At 40.2% G+C, this 21,962-nt stretch overlaps 1 protein-coding gene across 1 annotated transcript in view; it reads left to right on the plus strand.

Annotated features, from left to right (window-relative positions):
• Positions 1-21,962, plus strand: part of LOC126927377 (uncharacterized) — a 402,238-nt gene that overhangs the window by 276,684 nt on the left and 103,592 nt on the right. The window lies entirely within an intron of this gene.

Below are 21,962 nucleotides of genomic sequence, written 5' to 3' on the forward strand. Positions count from 1 at the left end.
GAAATCTTCGATTCGACTATCGCACATAGAAAAACCTCTCAGAGAACCTGTAGAAAAGATTCTTCTCTATTACATGGATGTATTTAATTTAGACAGCGAAACATTACCGTGTACATCTCTTGCTAAACATTCCATTACATTTAAAGAAGATAAAATCATCAACGTAAAATCCTACCGTCCTCCCGAACACCATAAAATCGAAATAAACAAACAAATGACGGAAATGTTAGACAGAAAGATTATAGAACCCTCCGACTCTCCCTATAACTCTCCCGTCTGGGTCGTTCCAAAGAAAATCGACGCGTCGGGGAAACAAAAGTGGCGAATAGTGATTGACTTTCGGAAGTTAAACGAATTAACGGACCAAGACGCATATCCATTACCCGACATTGACGATATACTATCGCAACTAGGGAACGCAAAATATTTCTCCGCTTTAGACTTATCCTCGGGATTCCACCAAATACCCATGGATGAGAATTCGAGGAAGTACACTGCATTTAGCACACCACAAGGGCACTTCCACTATAACAGAATGCCATTCGGGCTAAAGAACGCACCCGCTACCTTTCAAAGAATGATGAACACCGCGTTAAGAGGTTTAATTAATAATCATTGTTTCGTCTATCTCGATGATATCATTATATTCGGGCAATCGATAGAGAACATAATAAAAACCTAGCCATTATACTCCAAAGACTCAGGGAAGTAGGTCTAAAAGTACAACCGGATAAATGTGAATTCCTAAAACCCGAATTGGAATATTTAGGACACTTAGTGACAGCAAACGGAGTAAAACCTAACCCTGAAAAGATAGACGCAGTAAAGAACTTCAAACTACCCAAAAATCCTACGGATGTAAAATCGTTCCTTGGGTTAGCCGGATGCTATAGAAAATTTATTAAGAATTTCTCGAAAATTGCCAAACCGTTAACGGAACTAACTAAGAAAGACATACAATTCCACTGGACTGAGAAAACACAACTTAGCTTTGATACATTAAAAGAAAGACTATGCCAAGCACGAGTACTAAAATACCCCGACTATACGAAAACATTTACGTTAACAACGGACGCCAGTAATGAAGGTCTAGGAGCCATCCTTTCACAAGACGGACACCCTTGTTGCTTCATTTCAAGGACATTAAACCCCCCTGAACGAAATTATACTACGACGGAAAAAGAATTATTGGCCATCGTTTGGGCAGTTAGAAGATTTAGGCAATATTTACTAGGCCGCAAATTCAAAATTCAAACAGACCACCAAGCCCTTAAATGGCTGCACAACTGCAAGGACCCCTCTAGTCGATTGATTCGATGGAGATTGAGATTAGAGGAATACGATATAGAGTACGTAAAAGGAAAGGAAAACGTAGCCGCTGACACCCTATCCAGAGTACACGCGATAACACAAACTGACGTTTTATTAAGACAATTCAGAGACTGGGAAAAATCAGAAGAAATACCAAAATTATTGAAACTAACATCTAACAAAGACAACTTTTTCCAATTAACGAAACCATATCTGGGCCCATATGATGAAACCGTATGGTTACAGAAAATATCAGACATACTTAAAACAAATAGAAAGATAGGAATAGGAGACAATAACTTAAACGCACAAGACAAAGCACACATAAAAAGATTTCTTTTATTTTTCAATGACCAACGCGACGACATAGAATTTGCTTACGAACCAATACAGAGTTTAAGCGAAGAGGAAATAGAACAAGTACTAAAAGAAAATCATGACTTGGTAGGACATCCCGGAATACAAAAGACGTACGACAGAATCCGAGGCAAATATCATATCCCACACCTAATAGACAGAATAAAAAGCAGAATAGGAACTTGCGCGACATGTCAAACATCAAAGACTACTCGGATAAGAGGAAAGGAGGAACCACAGATAACCGACACCCCGTTAGAATCTAACGACAAAATCGCTATGGATGTGATAGGCCCGTTGAAAAAGACCAAGATAGGAAACCAATACATTCTCTCTATACACGATGAACTAACCAAATATTTAATACTTGTGCCCCTAAAAACACAACAGACCCAATCAATCTGGAATGCTTTATTGAATCATTACATTTATATATTCTCCGCACCGAAACGTATATTAACTGACAGAGGACAAAGTTTCATTAGCGAGCTAATGCAACGATACGAAGAAGCATTTAGGATCAAACACATAAAAACCACCTCATTCCATCCACAATCCAACGGAAGCCTAGAACGAACACATGCTGTAATATCCGACATGTTAAAAGCTATACAAAACGATAATGAAACAGAATGGGATCAAAACCTAAATTTTGTGTGTCTAGCATATAACACTATGGTTCATGATGCCACTGGATATACCCCTTTCGAACTAACATTTGGACACAAGGCCAATCTCCCATCTACCATATCCCAAAATCCGCAAAGAACATACGCTGATGAGGTCAGCTTCAGGAAACGAGAATGGGATGCCAAGCTACTTAAAGCCAGGGAAACTCTAATGAAGAGTAAACAAAGATACCAAAGAGATCAAAGAAAAAAAATTATTAAACCTCAATCCATTTTTAGAGAAGAAGATTTAATATTAGTTCATAATGATCATAAAAAACACAAGTTAGATACTGAACGGCTAGGGCCATACACCATTGAAAAAGTAAAAACCCCTTATTACGAAATAATGGTGAATGACTCGATTAGGAAAATACATGGTAATCGTATTAAACCTTATTTTCCAGGACGGTCTTCACCTTCTCCATAAGTAGCAGTTATGCACTTTGTTTTTGTTTTGTCTTGTTGATTAAGACAAAGACGAAAACACACTTTTTAGCCAATTAGCCTCCATAAAACAATCCTGAAGAAACACTGAGATTTTGGAGGACCAAAATCAATCTAAGAAGGGAGGTATGTAACGTAAATCACATCAGAGACCAGGACACACACACATACCGCGGGCAGGATGGTGTCCCGGTCGGCATAATTCGAACCCGATGGACCGACGAGAGAAACACATGGCGACCTTGGCGACAATGTATATTGGCGGAGTACCTGAGGATTCATTTATGGCCTAACGGTCCTTCCACCAAATGTTCCAGAAGCGTAGCAACGGTCACGTACGCCTACAGGGTAGTGGGGATAATGAGAGAACAGATGACCGAATGTAAAAAGATTGCAAGAGACTCACTCTCGTACGGTCACGGCTAGAGCTCGGAAGTGTCTTATACTTGTATAAACCAAGTGAAAATAAAGTCTTCTTCTTCCTTATAAAATTTCTCTATATTTTTACGTGACACTAGCGGGAAGCGTCGTCCGTGGAAAAATAGATTTCACCTATCATCCCGTAGTTGGAACAAAGACTGTTTGCCTGTTTAGGACTGTTAAGGACTTTAATTAACTAAATCTTAAGGTTTATAATGGGTCCTCAGGCTAGCTAAACATATACTGTTGAGATGAGTTGACATCTGGCAATCATCTTATCCGACGGATAGAGTCTGCGTGTGGCGAGACACGGGACAGAAACCGTTGGAATCTTTACTGTCACGTGCCGCTACGATTATTTCATTTAAGGACAGCTATAGAATTACTCCATGCCTTTATTAGAAAAAACGTTCATCCCTTGACCGCGGCTACGTTCGGTGACTGGTTGTCGCCTCGAGGACAAGTGCAGTATCACAAGTTTCGAACAATTACAATCGGACTGGATGGCTACAATTGTTGAATTACAGCTATGGTAGAATCTAGATTACAATGTTACGGGATTTTCCCAAAATTTCAAACGGAAGGTTCCTTTGTTCTTTCATCTCCGACTTATATTTATGTCGCTGGTAGATCTTACGGATTAGCTTACGACGGCCTGGCTGGGAACGATCAGGGAAGCGAACTTTTCTGCCCGAGCGCCTGGAGTGATGAATTCCTGAGTCGTCTTCGTTTTGCTCGTTTCAAACATCAGGTGGTATTATTGCTTCGCGATTTTCGCTGTAATGGTGTTCAATGTTATCGTGCAATAAAAATTCACGCGTTTTGGACGGTCTAAAGGTACGATTACGTTCTTGTTGCTAACTTCAATCGCAATGATCCTCTTTGCTCTCGATATAAATTGATGCGGTCCGCCGTAGGGTGGCTGTAAGAGGTTTCCGATGTAATCGTGACGTAGAAATACGTAAGACGATGATTCGAGTGGAACACGGAGGTTTCTTTTTCGCCGTTTTGCGTAATCGGATGAGGCCTGATCTTTTCTATTCGTAGTTTTAGACGGCTTCCGTATTTCGACTTGGCCTGTTGCTTCGTTGGTACACAGAATTCTGCCGGCAATCATATGCCGGTGCCATAAACCATTTCGGCTGTCGTCGTTTTCACGTCCGTAATAACTGTTCGTATGCCCAATAAAACTATTGGCAAGATTTCTACACAGTGGCTCGTATCGTGGCATTTGATTGCTGCTTTTAGTTGTCGGGGCAGGCGATCTACCATCCTGTTGGTCACGGGGTGATAGGCTGTCGTTCGTAAATGCCTAATGCCGAGGAACAGGCATAATTCGTTAAATAAGTTTGATTCGAACTGGCGTCCTTGATCGGTCCTTATCCTTAAAGGTACGTCGAAACGGAATATCCACGTGGAAAGGAGGGCTGAAGCAACGGTTGCCGCCTCCATGTCGGCGATGGGAACGGCTTCGTTCTAACGCGAAAAACGATCGATTTTCGCCAGGCAATGTCGGTATCCTAGCGTCCCGTGTCTGGGGGTGTTTGTCATAAGGTCTTCGACGTCCTGTAGCTGTTGATCGCTGAGGCATTTGCCTAGCGTCACGTTTCTAATTATGCTCTAGCAGTTTATATTTCTCTAGTCAAGTTGTTTGAATGAACTGTAATTTATACCTGTTAAATCAGTGTATACTTAATTGAACCACCCCGATTATCCTAACAGAAATAAGGTTATCGAGATCGATAACCTTATTTCGTGGCTGTTAGGAACATGATACATTTAAACTGTACATGACAATGTGCGTGTAAGCGTTAGAGGACGTCCAGGCCTTAGTTGGGACAAAAGACAAGAGTCAGTCGTTCCAAGTATCTGGAAGAGTCGGTTGGCAACAAGCGTGCGTGCGAGTAGGATTTCGAGGTCTTTAGAGTATAAGATATTGTTGGGAATATGATACATTTACACTGTACATGTGAATGTGTGTGTAACCGTCAGAGGACGTCCGGGTCTTGGTTGAGACAAAAGACAAGAGCCAGTCGTTAGAAGTATCTGGAAGAGTCGGTTGACAACAAGCGTGCGTGCGAGTAGGTTTTTGAGGTCTTAAGAGTATAAGATATATGTATAACAGTTGTGTGCTAAATAAAGGGAATTTTTTGTATTTCCGAATCCATTCTATATCTTTTCACAGAGTTCGAGAAGAGGAAGCGTCGATCGTGAGAAACATAGATTTCTCCTATTTTCTCGTAGTTGGAACGAGGACTGTTTGTCGGTTTGAAGGACTTTAGTTAAACAAATCTTAAGGTTTATAGCGGGTCCTCGTACTAGCTGCTCATGTATTTACTCAAATAATGGAGTCTGCGTGTGGCGAGCCACGGGACAGAAATCGTTGAAATGCTTACCGTCGTGCCCCGTCCCAAGTATTCCTTTTAAGGAGAGCTATAGAGTTACTTCATGCCTTTGTTAGACAAAACGTTCATCCCTTGACCGCGACTACGTTCGGCGACTGACTGTCTCCTCGAGTCCGAGCTCACTATCATAAATCTCTGTAGCGGCACTCGACAGCAAACTTCCCAACGGTTTCTGTCCTATGCCTCGCTACACAAGGACTCTACCTTTCGAACAGATGATTGCCAGATGTCTGTCAGATACACTCTCACCGAATATTTACAGCGAGCCTAAGGACCCGCTATAAATCTTAGGTTTCATGCAGCTAAGATTCTCTAAAGGGACAAATAGTCTTTGTCTCAGTAGTCCCTACACATACCACCCACTACGGGAAATCTGCTTCTTCTCATGTACGACGCTCCTCGCTAGCAACTTTCTCTCAAGGGCAGCGGTCATCCCTTTCCAACAACCAACTCACAATTTTGCCAATTAACAGCGACGTCCCTTTCCCTCACTCTCTGAACTAACACTTTTCTTAACGAATCCGATGATCCCGTATCCTTAGACACATCCAAACATAGTTTTCCTAAGGAGCATCATCGCGACACAAATTCATTCTGTTCTATCGCGAGCCGCGAGGCAAGTTGGAAGACGCCTTCTGGATTGTTCGTCCGCAGTCGTACGTAATAGCGAATCTGAATCTCTCGACGTATGTGCAATCGTCTCGACTCGAACCACCGCGTAAAGTATCACGCCGAGCTTGAACTTGTAATCTTGAATCGATAATTGTACCGTGCTTTCGGCGCGCTAGTGTATATCACGAACACAAGCAAATAAACAGTTATTGTTAAAAAATACCGAGTGATTCTTCTATACCTATCACGCACGTTACCTCATCTCAAATAAGTACAGTCGGATTGAATGACAACAGTTTCATAATACGGCTATGGTGAAGTCTAAATTACAGTACTAGGGGTCTTCCCAAAGTTCCGGAGGGAAGTTTCAGGTGTTCTTTCATCTCCGACACGGCCATTCTGACTATCACGCGTCCTCGTGTGTAACTAAAATATTGAGTTTCCTAACATTAGACTCGATACAATTAACATTATTCACAATTTAACTAGATGTTCCAATAAGGCAAGGGTCCAGTGTAGCAACAAATCCTGTTCGGGGATTTGGCAGCAAAAAAATAAAAGATTATGAAAATTAGTAGCGTTATACTTAGTATCCAATGTGATAGTTGCATCCTGCAGGTTATCAGTCGGATCGTAACGGCATGATGGACCATTTTCGATTTCGCACTCCAAAGGATCTCGGTCTTCTAGATCGTATGAGCACATAGAGCTTCGTTCCACGGTCTCACTGAGTCTTATCATATTGTCACCCCGAAAAGCATGCAAGTCGCATTGCATGTTCTCACTGAGCCTTATCATACTGTTACCATGAAAAGCGTGTGAGCCACATCGCATGTTCTCACTGAGCCTTATCATACTGTTACCATGAAAAGCGTGTGAGCCACATTACACGTTCTTTCTGAGCTTTATCACACTGTTACCATGAAAAGCGTGTGAGCCACATCACACGTTCTTTCTGAGCTTTATCACACTGTTACCATGAAAAGTGTGTGAGCCACATCACACGTTCTCTCTGAGCTTTATCACACTGTTACCATGAAATGAAAAGCGTGCGAACTTCCCCTGCCGGGTGTTATTAGCATAGTGCTACTAATCTTCCGAGATCGAAGTACTCATATCGTCATGGCCACTGTTATGGCCTTCACTACAGACATCCAACTCGGCAGGGGTGCAACCATCTGGCATTTTCCTCAACATGTCGTGACTGTACTTGAACGATCGCTTACCGTTTAATACCTTTAAGATATACATGCCTCCTTTCAAAACTTCTGCTATTACAAATGGACCTCTAAATTTTGGATCTAATTTGGTTTGATTTCGTTCCTCATTTTGCGTAATACGAAATCACCGAGGTTAAACCTAACCGCTTTAGCTTTAATTTTGTCAAATCCATCCTCATCATACCTAGCACTAGTTTCCATCCCCTTTATTGCCTGTCGTCTTATATTGGAGATATCGATACTTTTGATGTTATCGGGTAACAACAGATCGTACGGTCTTGTCGTTCTACCTATTAGTAGTTCAAATGAGCTTGAGTTTGTCACGCGGTTGGTGGTGCAATTCAAAGCCAACTGTATTTCCCCAATCGCGTCTTGCCACGGCCGCCCGGTCGTTTCCACTACCGTGAACATAATTTTCAACGCACCCGTAACACGCTCTACCTGTCCCTTGGCTCTACTAGCACCGGTCGCTATCAAGTGAACTTTAATTCGTTTGCTTTCGCAGAATTCTCGAAATTCCTTACCCTTAAAACATATTCCCTAATCTGCTATTATCTGGCAGGGCCTCCCGAATAAAAATATAGCGGATTTAAGCGCTTTAATGGTGTTAAGGGAATCTATCTTACGAGTATGATGCAGGTATACGAATTTAGTGGAGACGTCGATCAAAACAATGACGTGCTCCTTTGAATCGCTTTTACCATTCAACTTGCCTGTTATGTCCATGTGGACCGTATGTCAGTGTATGCTGGTCTTAGGTATAGGATGCAGTTCGGCTTGTACCTTACCTAAACTAGCTTTCGAATCTTGACAAGCATGACAGTTCTCAATGAATCGGCGAACGTACTTCGCCATCACTTCGAAACAGTAATATTCGTATAGTTTCTCCCAACCTTACTGCATAATTGACTGGTGCACACGGTTAATAACAGACCATCTAAAACCACTTGGGACTATAGGTAAACAGAGAGTCCTGCCGTTTCTTTGTATCCTACGGTAAATAGTACCGGACCTTAATTCGTATGTATTCGCGATGTCTCCCGCTAGCCCATCGTTTTGCAATTCATTGACGATTTCCAAGATTTGAGAATCACGACGTTGTTCCGCTAACAGGCAATCTTCCGAAATTTCTGCCAGATTAACTATTTTCTCTTTGATTTTGTCGAATTTAATAGGGTCAACGCCTGTGCGGTTTCGCGAAAAGAAATCTACGTGAGCCGTCCGTTTACTTTCCCGATACATAAATTCATAAATAAAAGTCTGCAAGTAAGTCCATCACCTCTGGTCCCTGTCATTTAAATGTACTTTATTACTCAGCGCTTTCTACGAGTTGCAATCCGTGACGACAAGAAATTTCCGTCCATGTAGATAGTGACGGAAATGTTTTACGGCGTTTACGATAGCTAATGTTTCGAGTTCATAGGAGTGATATCTGGATTCCGCGGGGCTGGTTGTATTATTGTAATACTCTATTACCTTGTTCTTACCTTCGGCTTGATGCGTCAAAATCGCCCCGTAACTCTCCGAGCTAGCATCAGTAGGTAGTTCTATCGGGTAATTGGGGTTGAATGTCATTAGCACCGGCGCGTCGGTCAGGACGGAAACTACCTGTTGTCTTATTTTTTCGTGTCTATCTGTCCAAGTTTTATTTCTGTTATCTGAGATGAGCGCGTACAGGGATGAGCGCGTAGTTTCCTCATCTGTGAGAATTTTGGGATGAACTGTGTGACGGTCGTTGGCACAGGTAAAGAACTTAAGGTGTGTATTTTACCCGGGTCGGGACGAACTCCTCCGTTATGAATTACATATCTCAAATAGAGCACCGATGTCCTTGAGAGAACGTTTCGCAAAGCTAAAAGAGAATCCGGCTTTTACGAGGGTATCTAAGACGGTGTTTCAATCTTTCTAAAGCTTGATCTATCGAGTCGGCAATAATTAGGACATTATCGAAATAAATAACAACGTACGAATGAGCGAGGTCGCCTGGGGCGTTGCGAATGGCCCTCCGAAAGACGGACGGTGCAATTTTTCAGTCCAAACGGCATCGATATCTATTCATATTATCTGTCGGGGGTAACGAACGCTGTATACTCAGCTGAATTAGGATAAATAGGAATTTGGTGAAACCCGTTGACCATGTCCAGGCTAATAAAGTATCTCGCCTCTTGCAATCTCGCGACTTGATCCGCAATAAGGAGTAAAGGGTACCGATCCGCGACCATATTTTGACTTAGCTCTCGGGAACCTGCTCATAATCTATCTGAGCCGTTTTTCTTCTTCACGAGTTACGTAGGGCTCGCAAATGGCGAATTACTAGGCCTTATGATCGTTGCATTAATTTAAACGCACGTTTTCTCACGTACCGCTCTTCGCTTCTCCTCGGTAAGTCTATAAGAACTTCCTCGTACGGTGGTGTTAGGATCAATTAATCGTATTTCTAACCGGCCTGTATTTGCGCGAATACGTAGGAAACCCGTAACGAATGAATCTTTGAATTTGACGAGAAGAGAAATTGATCGACTTTTATTATTACCATGTACATCAGTGTCAACTTCATTAACGACGATCTCGTTTGCAGTGGTTTCATTACAGACATTAATTATTTTTGTTTTACACATAGCGAGGCTATTTTGTGTAATGTTACGTCAAAACCCAGACTTAGAGTTCCGCAACAAATCGCGATATCATATTTTAAATAACTATCAGGAAGGACATGAGAAATTATCTTCGATGTAAAAATCATTAATACACACGATGAACAAATGGTTGGCATTTGTTTAATACAGGTATTCCCTACTCCTCGCATTACTAATATGTCAGTCATTCCTTTGTCAGAAAATGCCGAGGCCGTGGACTCTTTAATTAGTGAACGCTCTGCTCCCGAATCGGAGTAAAATGGAAACGATTCACCCAGATGACTTGATCTATCCGTTGATGCTTCCAGTACGCACGAGTCGACTCGCCACTCGTTATTGAAATCATAGTTTCCCTCCATAATCAGGTTGGCAGCTGCGCCCCATGCAGCGGAGTCGGAGCACGCGATTTTAAGGGTTAAAACGTGGTAGCGAAAAATTGTTAGGTTTCACACTCGATCTTTGCACTAGCGACTGAATTACTTGCGCACGATGGTCTTAAGTTCTAGCACTGTTATAGTCGGCACTGATCCCACTTCAGATGTCGGGTTGGCGTCAAAATTAGAGTTAGGGTTAAGGACGTGAAACGAATCCCTATTGGCGCTAGACGTGATGATTATGCAATAGAGGTGATATTTACTAGTGCAAATATGACTATGATGGAATTGGACAAGTAATCGCGATAATTAGATACTCGGGAAGCTAATGACAATGATCCTAGGCTCAATAACGAATCAGCGGTCAACGGGATGACGAACTCTACTTTTCTTTAGCGTCTAAGTTGTACTCAATGTTAATGCATGGGGCAATCATTACGTATCAGAGGGTTACTTGAATCGTCGTCGTGATCGTACGGGAGAGTGTTTCTCCGTCACGGTAACGCTGTCGAGGAAAACTATGATGGGTGTGCCTAAGGGCACGAAATCATCGGATTCGTGGAGAAAATTCTTCGTTCGGAAAGTGAGGGAAATTGGCGTTACTGCTAATTGGTCAATTTCCATGCTGGTGGTTAGGGAAGGGTGCTAGCCGCCCTTAAGAGCTTCGAGAAGAGGTAGCGTCGTTCGTGAGAAAAATAGATTTCTCCCATTTTCTCGTAGTTGGAACGAGGACTGTTTGTCGGTTTGAAGGACTTTAGTTAAACAAATCTTAAGATTCATAGCCGGTCCTCGGGCTAGCTGAACATATACTGTCGAGACGTGTCGACATCTGGTAATCATCTTACTCAAAGAATAGAGTCTGCGTGTGGCGAGCCACGGGACTGAAATCGTTGAAATGCTTACCGTCGTGCCCCGTCCCAAGTATTTCTTTTAAGGAGAGCTATAGCGTTACTTCATGCCTTTGTTAGACAAAACGTTTATCCCTTGACCGCGACTACGTTCGGCGACTGGTTGTCGCCTCGAGCCCGAGCTCACTATCATAAATCTCAAATAAGTACAGTCGGATCGAATGACAACAGTTTCATAATACGGCTATGGTGAAATCTAAATTACAGTACTAGGAGTCTTCCCAAAATTCCGAAGGGAAGGTTCCGGTGTTCTTTCATCTCCGACATATATATGCATGATCTGCCTGGGACCAGTGTGGATATAGCGCAAACTGGCTGGTAAGCGATGTAGTTGGCAAGAAATGTGGAGTACCAGGCACATCGAATTGTCGACATATCAGCAATAGCAACCGAGAAACGTAGAGTTGAATTCTTGAGTCTGAATCTGCGAAACTACAATTACACTGCATATAACAGGAACCAGAGTCGACGTAGAGCAAAGCGCATAAGTACTGTATTTGGCTGAAATTGTGGAGTATAGCGCGCATCGCATTTGCGATATGTATCCAATAGCAGCGCTGATACGTTGGTTTGAACATTTAGGCATGAATATGCAAAACAGCAGTTACGCTGAATCTGTCAGTGACCAGAGAAGACGTAAGACAGAAGAGATGATAGAATCGGAAGATGTGCTCTGTGCTCACCAGCAAATCAGGAGCATAACGCTCACCGAATTGTCGTCATATCTGCCACAGAAACGGAGATACGTTGCTCTCGATATTCAAGCATGAATATGCTAAATTGCAATTATGGTGTATTTGACAGGGACAAGAGCGCACATAACTCTAACCTACTGATGTGCGCTGTATGTGACATCAGATGATAAATATAACGCGCACCGAATTGTCTGTAAGTGTGCCATAGAACCAGAGATTCGTTGGTTCGAATATTTAATACTGATTATGCAAAACTGCAAATACGCAGGGTTCGGCTGGGTCCCGATTTTACATGCATCAAACGGAAAAACGTGCACTGTGTTTGCCAGCAAATTTGGAGTATAACGAGCCTCTAATTGTAGCCATGTATGCCATAGAATCGGAGATACGTCGGTTTGAATACTTAATCCTGAATATACGAAACTGCAACTACGCTGGATCTGGCTGGGTCCAGAATTTACATAGCGTAAACCGTATGATGTGCACTGTACTTGGCATCAGATGCGGAATATAACGCGCATAGCATGGCCTATGTTTCTGCAAAACAAACGGAGATACCTTGATTCGAATATGTAAGCATTAATATCCAAAACTGCAATTACGCTGAATTTCTCCGAGTCCAGTCTTGACAGTGTGCAAACGGGCTTATGTGTGCTGTATTTGGCAGCAAATGTGCAGTATTACGTACATCCTATTGTCGACGTACCTACAATGGATACGGAGATACTTTCACTTGAATAACTAGGCTTGAATATGCAAAACTACAAATACGCTGGATTTGACTCGGTCCGGATTTAACACGGCTTAAACCAGATGAAGCGCTCTGCGTATGGCAGTCAATGTGGAATGTAACGCGCATCGTATTGTCGAGATATGTGCTATGGAATCGGAGTCACGTTGATTTGAATATTTAAGCCTGAACATACAAAATTGCATTTGGGCTGGATTTTGCAGGGACCAGAGTTGACACAGCGCAAGCGAGCTGATGGGCAATGTAACTACAGCAAATGCGGAGTACAAGGCGTATGGAATTGTCGACATATGTGCAAAAGTAGCGGCGAAACTTTGAATGCAATATTTAAGCATTAACAACAAAATCTACAATTACGCTGGATTTTACAGGGTTCAGAGTTGACACATAGCACAGACCGGCTGATTTGGCATCATATGTGGAGTATTCTGCGCATCTAATAGGCGACATGGAAACCAAGATACGTTCATTTGAATATGTAATATTTGAATATTTCGCCTGAAAATGCATAATTGCAAATACGCTGAGTTTGGCTGCGCCCATACGTTACATAACTCAAACCAGATAATATGCATTGTGTTTGGCAGCAAAAGTGGCGTATATCGCGCATCGAATTGTCGGCATATCTCCAATGCAAACGGCGATACGGTGATTTGAATAATTAATCATGAATATGTAAAGCAGCAATTTCGCTAGGTTTGACAGAGACCGGAGTTGACATGGTACAAACCAGCAGATGTGCGGTGCACATGACATCGGATGTGAAATGTAACGGGCATCGCTTTGTCGCCATATGTGCAATAGAAACGGAGATACATTCATTTGAATATGTTAACCTTAATTTGTAAAACTGCAATTACGCTTGATATGTCGAGGACCAGAGATGATATAATAGCACGAGCCAGCTGATGTGAGCTGTATTTGGCAGGCAATGAGGAGTATATCTCGCACCTAATTGACGGCAAATCTCCAATCGCAGCGGTGATACGTTTTATTTAATATTCAATAATGGGCCTGTTACGATACCGATAGTATTAGCGCGACTGAAACACTTTGCCGTCTCAGTAAAATCATTCTATTTCAAGCTTCACGCTACAGTTCTGAATCCGGACAAGACCGATTCAAGTTCTCGCAAGAGCAAGCAGTCAAATTAAGGTACTTACACGAGTTAGAGTCTAATACATTTTATTGGTCCAACATCGATGGGGCGATCTCGCATCGAAATTTTCGGAGGACCGCGTAACCTTCCAACGACGACCGCCGTACGAGCAGCGGATAATCTTATTTCGTGCCTTAGGTTGCCCTCACCACGTCCTCTACTTCTTGATTCTTGGTTGGTAGCTTTAGCGGCTGCAGGTCCGAGAAATTGCATCTTGACCCGCTTTCTCGTATGTCTCATGTGACGTCTCGCTTTCCGCCGTAGACACTTGTCGGATCTACATACGTTGAACCATTTGCGCGAGACAAGCGCGGCGTTCTGCAGGGCCGAGGGATCCAATTTTCGAAGTATCAAGTGCAAAACCTCCAGTGGTAGTTCGGAAATGATATCTACCTTACTTGGCACGAACAAACCAACGACGCGTAGAACAGATCTATAGAAACTCCATGTTGCTTCTATTGTGGCGCGAGCACGACCGACGGTCTGGCTAAGAGTGGAGGCTTATATATGTGCTGTTCGTCACGGTGCACTTCGAGTTCCGGTTCCGGGTGAGAGTGCTGGTCAGGCAGAATCGATGGTATGTGCATGTATTTTCACTTACATCGGGTTCACATTATGATTAGAGTTAGAGGCGCGAAACGAATCTTCATTTGGTTTAGACGTTTGTAGTTATGCAGTAGAGCAGATATTTACTAGTGTAAATATGATTGTTATATAATTGGCAAGTAGTCGTGGTGATGAGGTACTCGAGAAGCTATAAATAAAATAGCTATAAATAAATTCCCTTTTTTTAGCACACAACATTTATACATATATCCTATACTCTAAAGACCTCGAAATGCTACTAGCACGCACGCTTTTTGTCAACCGGCTCCTCCATATACTTCTAACGCCTGACTTTTGTCTTTTGTCCCAACTAAGGCCTGGACGTCCTCTGACGCTTACACGCACATTTACATGTACAGCTTAAATGTATCATGTTCCTAACACGCCTCCTTACATTTATACTGTACACTTAATCGTATTTACATGCTTTGACGAATTACGTAACAGAAACTTTAACACTTATTGCTTTATCTACATTCCTCTTAGTTTACATTCATCCATGACCTAAACCTTTCGAATTTCTCTCTACGCAGTGAATTCGTAAAAATATCCGCAGTATTTTCGCCTGTAATTACTTTAAATATGTTTATCTTATTCTCCTTTAAGCACTCGTGAACGTAGTGCTAATGAACTTCAATGTGTTTAGAATTTTTTGTAAAATTTCCGTGCTTGGCTATACTTATCACTCCAGAGTTATCCTCATATATTTTTACAGGGTTATCGTCTAGATTTACATTGAAGATTTTCATAATTTCCCTAATGGACATTAATTCACTCACCGCTTCCGATAGAGCTACATACTCTGCATACGTCGAGTCTTTTGTCACACACCTTTGTTTTTTAGACTTCCAACCAATTACATTTCCATACAATCTAATTACATATTCAGAAGTCGATTTCCTTTCTAAATGATCTCCTGCCTAATCAGCGTCCACATAACAATCTATCGTTTCACATTTTTCATTCCTTTTATAATCTAATCTTAAATCTCTAGTCCGGTACAAATATTTCAATATTTTCATAGCATATTTAAAGTGTGTCTCATTACAACAATCTTGAAATCTACTCAAATAATTCACACTATAATTTCTATCGGGTCTGGTATTTTCACTAATATACAACAATGCGCCAATTAAATTTTTGTATTCAATATCCTCTCTATTTATCTCAGCTTTTTCAATTCTTAAGTTGGTCTCCATAGGTGTACAGTACAATTTCCTATTTTGTAACTTACATTTGTTTGCTAATGATTCAATGTATTTCTTTTGGCTTAATCTTATTTCATTTTTGAAATAATCATAGTCTATATTTATTCCAAGATATTCTTTGACTTCATCTAAATCTTTCATTTCAAATCTATTAGTTAATAACTTCTTTACCCTTTGTATCTTCCTTTTATTTTTACTACAAATTAGCAAATCGTCTACATACATTAGCAAATAAACAACATTTTCTCCCTCTCCATGTGTATATAGGCACAACTCTATGTTATTCTTCTTAAAACCTAATCTCGTCACATACTTATCAAGACACTCATACCACTCCCTTCGACTTTCTTTTAACCCATAAAGCGCTTTCGATAGTTTACAAACTCTATTCGTTCCGTCCGCATATCCCTTTGGTTGATTTACATATACCTCCGAGGTTACTTCACCATTTAAAAAAGCAGTTTCTACATTCATTTGCTCGATAATTAATCCATTTCGACAACAATATGTTAGCAATATCTTGAAGGTCTAATTACTCGCTACTGGGGAGTATATGTCATCGGCTACGTTTCTTTGTTGGAATCCTCTTACCACTAATCAAGCCTTATACCTGTCATCTGATTTTCTCGTGTAAACCCATTCTACATCTAATACGTCTTTGCCTTTTACCCTTTCTACCAATTTCCAAGTTTTATTCTTATAAAGACATTCTATTTCCTTATCCATAGCTTGTTTCCAATCTTCACTATCTTGACAACAAATCGCCTCCTCAAATGTACAAGGGATATCTACACTACAATAATTTGCATGGATTTCACTAATGTTTTCTTTTTCGGGATATCTTACTGGAGTTCTCCTATTACGTGTAGATCTTCCAGGGATGTTTAAGCTTTCAAGACTGTTATCATTTTCATCTTCCCTACTTTCTAACTCTTCCTTATTCATGTTTACCAATAAATCATTATCATCAATGTCATCGTTATCTTTATCGAATGAATTCTCCACAAAACCGATACATTTTGTGTCTGTTTCTATGACCTCTACATGTCTCGCTATTGTTATTTTCCCACCTAATAAGACTCTGTAGCCTACTTCACTATATCCAAACAAAATTCCCATATCTGCCTTTTTATCCCATTTTGAAACTCTCTTTTGTTCTTACAAAAAATTTACTTCCATATAAATGTAGATTTTCAACACTCCCGAAGAATATTTCAAAAGGTGTCTTTCTCTCTATTGTATTTGCCAGTATTCGATTTTTCAAGTATACCGCTGTCCAATTAATTTCGAGCCAGTACCTTTTATGTACTTTCGCTTCCGCTAACAAGCAACGCGCCATGTCCATCACTGTTCTATTATACCTTTCCGTTGTCCCGTTTAATTCATGTACGTAGGTTGGGCAATTATTTATTCTGATACCTTTATCCCTAGCAAACTTATAAATTCGATTATTCAAGTACTCTTTTCCATTATCACATCTCAATATTATAAACCTCTTGCCCGTTAAATTCTCGGCTTCATTTACAAACTGTACGAAACAATCAAAGACCTCATCTTTTGATTTTATACAATAACTTCTAGCTATTTTGCTATAATTATCGATAAATGAGATGAAATATTTCTCTTCATTGAATCCGGTAGTCTTAAAACCGCACACGTCCGAATGAATAATTTCCATTATCTCCATAGCCTTGGTTCGATTATTTTTCAATGGTAAATTTTGCATTTTCCTTTTCATGTACACCCTACATTTCAAAAATTCCTTCTCAATTTCATTCGGTATACAGTAACTAGCTGCTCTTTACCCAAAATATTTAAATATTTAAAATTTACGTGTCCTAACATCCTATGCCATCTTTCCTTTTTACTCATACCACTACGTTCGGCGCTGTTTGCTAAGTGCTCCTTCCCTTTCAATATACTTTTCATTCTATATGTTCCCTTTTCTTTAACCGCTACCGCTGTAAGCTTATTGTCCTCATCTATTACTTTTGCAATATTTCCTATTGAAATGACCTTGTTCCTATTATCTGTTAACTTGCCTAAACTAATCAAGTTTGCGGACATTTCTTTTGCGCAAAAAACATTATCCACATTTATTTCATTTTGCATTCCAAATGCTTCAAAATAACTTATAACATTCCCTAATTTTGTTGCCTTTATCGATCTATTATCGCCTAAATATATATTTACCGGTTCTTTAAGGTCAATACATTTATCTAAATAATTTACGCTGTTAATTATGTGATCTGTGCAACCGCTATCTAATAGCCACATTACTTCATAATTACTTATCTCGTTCGCCTCGCCGCTGTGTGCTGCGTGCGCCGTTGTTATCCATGTGCTTGATCTTGAGTTACCATGCTCGCTCGTGCCGGTTGTTGACTGACGATGGAAATTTCCATGTCCCCTGCTCGTATTTCCTTTGTTTCCTGCTCCTCTGCTGCGACAACGTGTTGACCCAAGCCAAAAACTGATATACTGTTTCCCGCTTCGACGCCATTTTGACACTCTCTCGCAAAATGTCCTACTCTTCCACATCTGAAGCATCCTCCCTTTTTTGCAGAAAAGGCGTTGGTTTGCGTTTGGTTTCTCCTCGATTGGACTTATTTTTCTTCTCCGCTATTTCAATTTTATTTTTTACATACGCTGCCGTTTGATTTTCGGCTTTCAGTGCATCTACTATATCCGCTATGTAGCTGTATTCTTCGGGTAGCGTAATCAGCATGTAAGTTAGTTTTTCCCTCTCACTCACTTGTGCACCAGCACATTTTAATTCGTTTATTAATTTTTCGAAATCGCTAAATAACGATGCTGAATCACTGCAGTTCTCAAGTTTTATCTTTTCCAATCTACTTCTGCATACGACCTGTAGTGCCCTCGACTCTTTCAAGTTTCATGTCATCAAACTTTTTTACTATCTCATACGCCGTTTTTTCTTCTCTAATATATTCCAATTGTCTGTTTGTGATGGCACTATAAATTATATTTATTGTCTTCGGATCCTTTTTGTCCCAGTCTTCACTGTCTGTTTCTGTCTTCACCCTAGTTGTGACAACCTCGCATTCTCTATACTTGAGAAACGTTGTTATTCTTTGCTTCCACATACCGTAAATATTCATCGAAAGTAGGTATCATGATTTCCAATCTCTCCATATTAAATGATTCCTTATCAGTTACTCAAGCGTTCCTACGTGCTCGAAGTGTATTTTTCCTCTTTGTAACCTTTGAACGTTTCTTTCTTTACTGAACACTCACTCGATCTAACTCGCAATATTGAAAACCATGCACTAAAATAACTGGCAAAACTATGAACCACGCTCTGCTACCATGTAAAGATATAGAATGGACTCGGAAATACAAATAATTCCCTTTATTTAGCACACAACAGTTATACATATATCTAATACTCTAAAGACCTCGAAATCCTACCCGCACGCACGCTTGTTGTCAACAGACTCTTCCAGATACTTCTAACCACTGACTCTTGTCTTTTGTCCCAACTAAGGCCTGGACATCCTCTGACGCTTATACACACATTCACATGTACAGTGTAAATGTATCATATTCCTAGCAGAATTGTTATGCGACTGATGCATCAACATACCATGCAAGAAGAATTGGAAACTAGGACAAAAAGGAAGAGCTTTGAACGAGATACTTATAGTCATAGTAAACGACAAAAAATTCGTAGATGTTCAAGTGAATCTAACGAGGAGGATATTGATGAAAAGGTAGTTGACAATAGAAGAATACAAGTAATAACACAAGAGTCAAACAATCTCCTCGATAACGGCAAAAGTATGATGCGAATGATGGGATATAAGGCGGTTACGGCCTCGGAAATAATGAACAAGGTCGTTTAGAGTCAGTTCAAGCACCTAGACAGCATGGTCGCAGAGTCTTTGGACATCATGTTCCTGGACATGAAGATTCAGGTCTTAAATGGAATCCTGCAGAGGAAGTTATAAAGTTTGTAAAAGATATGAAATGGTGATATGAAAAGTTGACCACAGATGATGAAATTGATTTCTGTTGTAAAGATATAGTGAAAACTGTTATCAATGCGAAAACGGTATTCGCCCATTTGGATGACGTTGATGTGCGTCGAGCAAGGACACGTTGTAATCCTCATGAAACAATTCGTGGTGCATTTTTTTTAAATCGTGCTACTGTTAAAACTGCAAATACAGATAGAGCATGTAACTTTATGTTTACTAACCCAAAAGGTTTGAGGGAGAATGGGCTGCTATACTTTGCAGATGTATGTGCTGGACCAGGAGGTTTTAGTGAACATGTTCTATGGCGAAAGAAATGACGTGCTAAAGGATTTCCTCTTACTTTAGAAAATGAACATGATTTCAAATTAGAAGATTTTTATGCGGGTCCTTGTGAAACATTTCATCCATACCACGGACCAAAGGAAAGTGGTGATGTCTTTGACCCAGATAATGAAGTGGCATTTACAAATCTTATAATGCAGCATACCCATGGCAAAGGAGTACATTTTGTGATGTCTGATTGAGGATTCTCAGTCGAACGACAAGAAAATGTACAAGAAATTCTTTCAAATCAACTGTATCTTTGTCGATGTTTAATAGCATTGATGGTTGAAAGAGAGGGTGGTGATTTTGTGACAAAATTATTCAACCTTTTTACACCCTTTAGTGCTGGTTTAGTTTATTTAATGTATCGCTGCTTTGAAGAAGTTTGTATTTTTAAGCCAAACTCTTCTAGACCAGGAAATTCAGAACGTTACTTAATATGTAAGAAGAAACGATCTGGGGTACAAGATGTTGTTGAATATCTGAAGCATGTTAATCGTCTGCTTTTAAAAGGTGGTGTAAATGACGACGTTTTACAACTAGTATCATATAGTGAATTAAAAAGAGAGAAACAATTTGTTCAATATCTACGTGCTTCTAACAAAGATTTGGCCGGAAAACAAATACTCGACCTGTGTAAAATTGCAGCATTTTATGCGGATAATACTCTTGTTGAGACAAAACAAGCTGATATGCGCAAACAATATCTAGAGTATTGGAAACTTCCAGATGAAACTAGGACAATCCCAAGACACATGAAACCAAAGACAAATTGAATACTTTGGTGAAAGATACTTCATTTCTTACTATTAATCCAGCACAATTGATGGAATTTAACATTGAAAATGCATTTTTATCACTATATGACTGGTTTTGTATGCCATGTGGTACAAAGCCAAGGTCTGATGATGATAAGGAGCACGCTACATTTTATATGGGCGTGGGAAGGAGCAACGTATATAGATATACAAAGAATTCTTGGGTTAGTGTCGATGACATTGGCATAGAATTACCACCAAATACACTTGTAAACGCAGAGGTTGTATATGAAATAACTAAGGAGTTTATATATCAGCAAAAAGTACTTGCATTGCATATTATAGATGCATTCTACTTAGGAGAAGTGGACATTAGCAAAAAATATTTGAGGAGCAGGTAAGCAACTGAATCTTATTGAGTTCAATAATAAACTTTTAGATTTCCAGTAATGAAATGTTTTTTCAAGGAGTACGTTCATGTAATACTAATGTATGACTGTTGTTTAAAGGAACGAGGAAGCGACGTTGTTCTGTGAAGCTTTGTGGAAACCAGCAGGAAATAACTATACTCGAATACGTGCCAAAGATCTACTTCCTGTTGGTACATATATCTGTGAAAAGTTGCGAGTAACACAGCGTAAAATGAAAAATAATTCCGATGCCATAGTGTGCGAACTTCCAGAAAAGACATTAGATGTTAATGGTTATAATAAGGGCAAATTATATTTCATACAACAGAGTGTAATATTTTTAAGAAGCACCGGAAATCCTTGGAATCGGTATGTCAGTAAAACACATTCCATAAAGTATGTCTTTAATTGAAAAACAAACGAGAAGCTATTCGACCTTCATAGACCAAGTTCAGCAGAAGCAAGTTTCGTTAAATCTTTTAAAGGTCGCCTTATTTGTCATTGGCCTAATGATTCATCACTTACTATAAACAGATTTGCAAAATTTATTAAAGATAAGTGTCCGGCATACAATACGTGCTTAGAATATTAAAACTACAGGCTGTACATATATTCGTACACGACTTGATCCGCATAGATGTCAAACAGATTAATTCCGTTAATTTGACTGTTATTTCAAATATGAAATACTT

This window comes from Bombus affinis, unplaced genomic scaffold (assembly GCF_024516045.1).
Source record: "Bombus affinis isolate iyBomAffi1 unplaced genomic scaffold, iyBomAffi1.2 ctg00000088.1, whole genome shotgun sequence".
Classification (NCBI taxonomy): Eukaryota; Metazoa; Arthropoda; class Insecta; order Hymenoptera; family Apidae; genus Bombus; species Bombus affinis.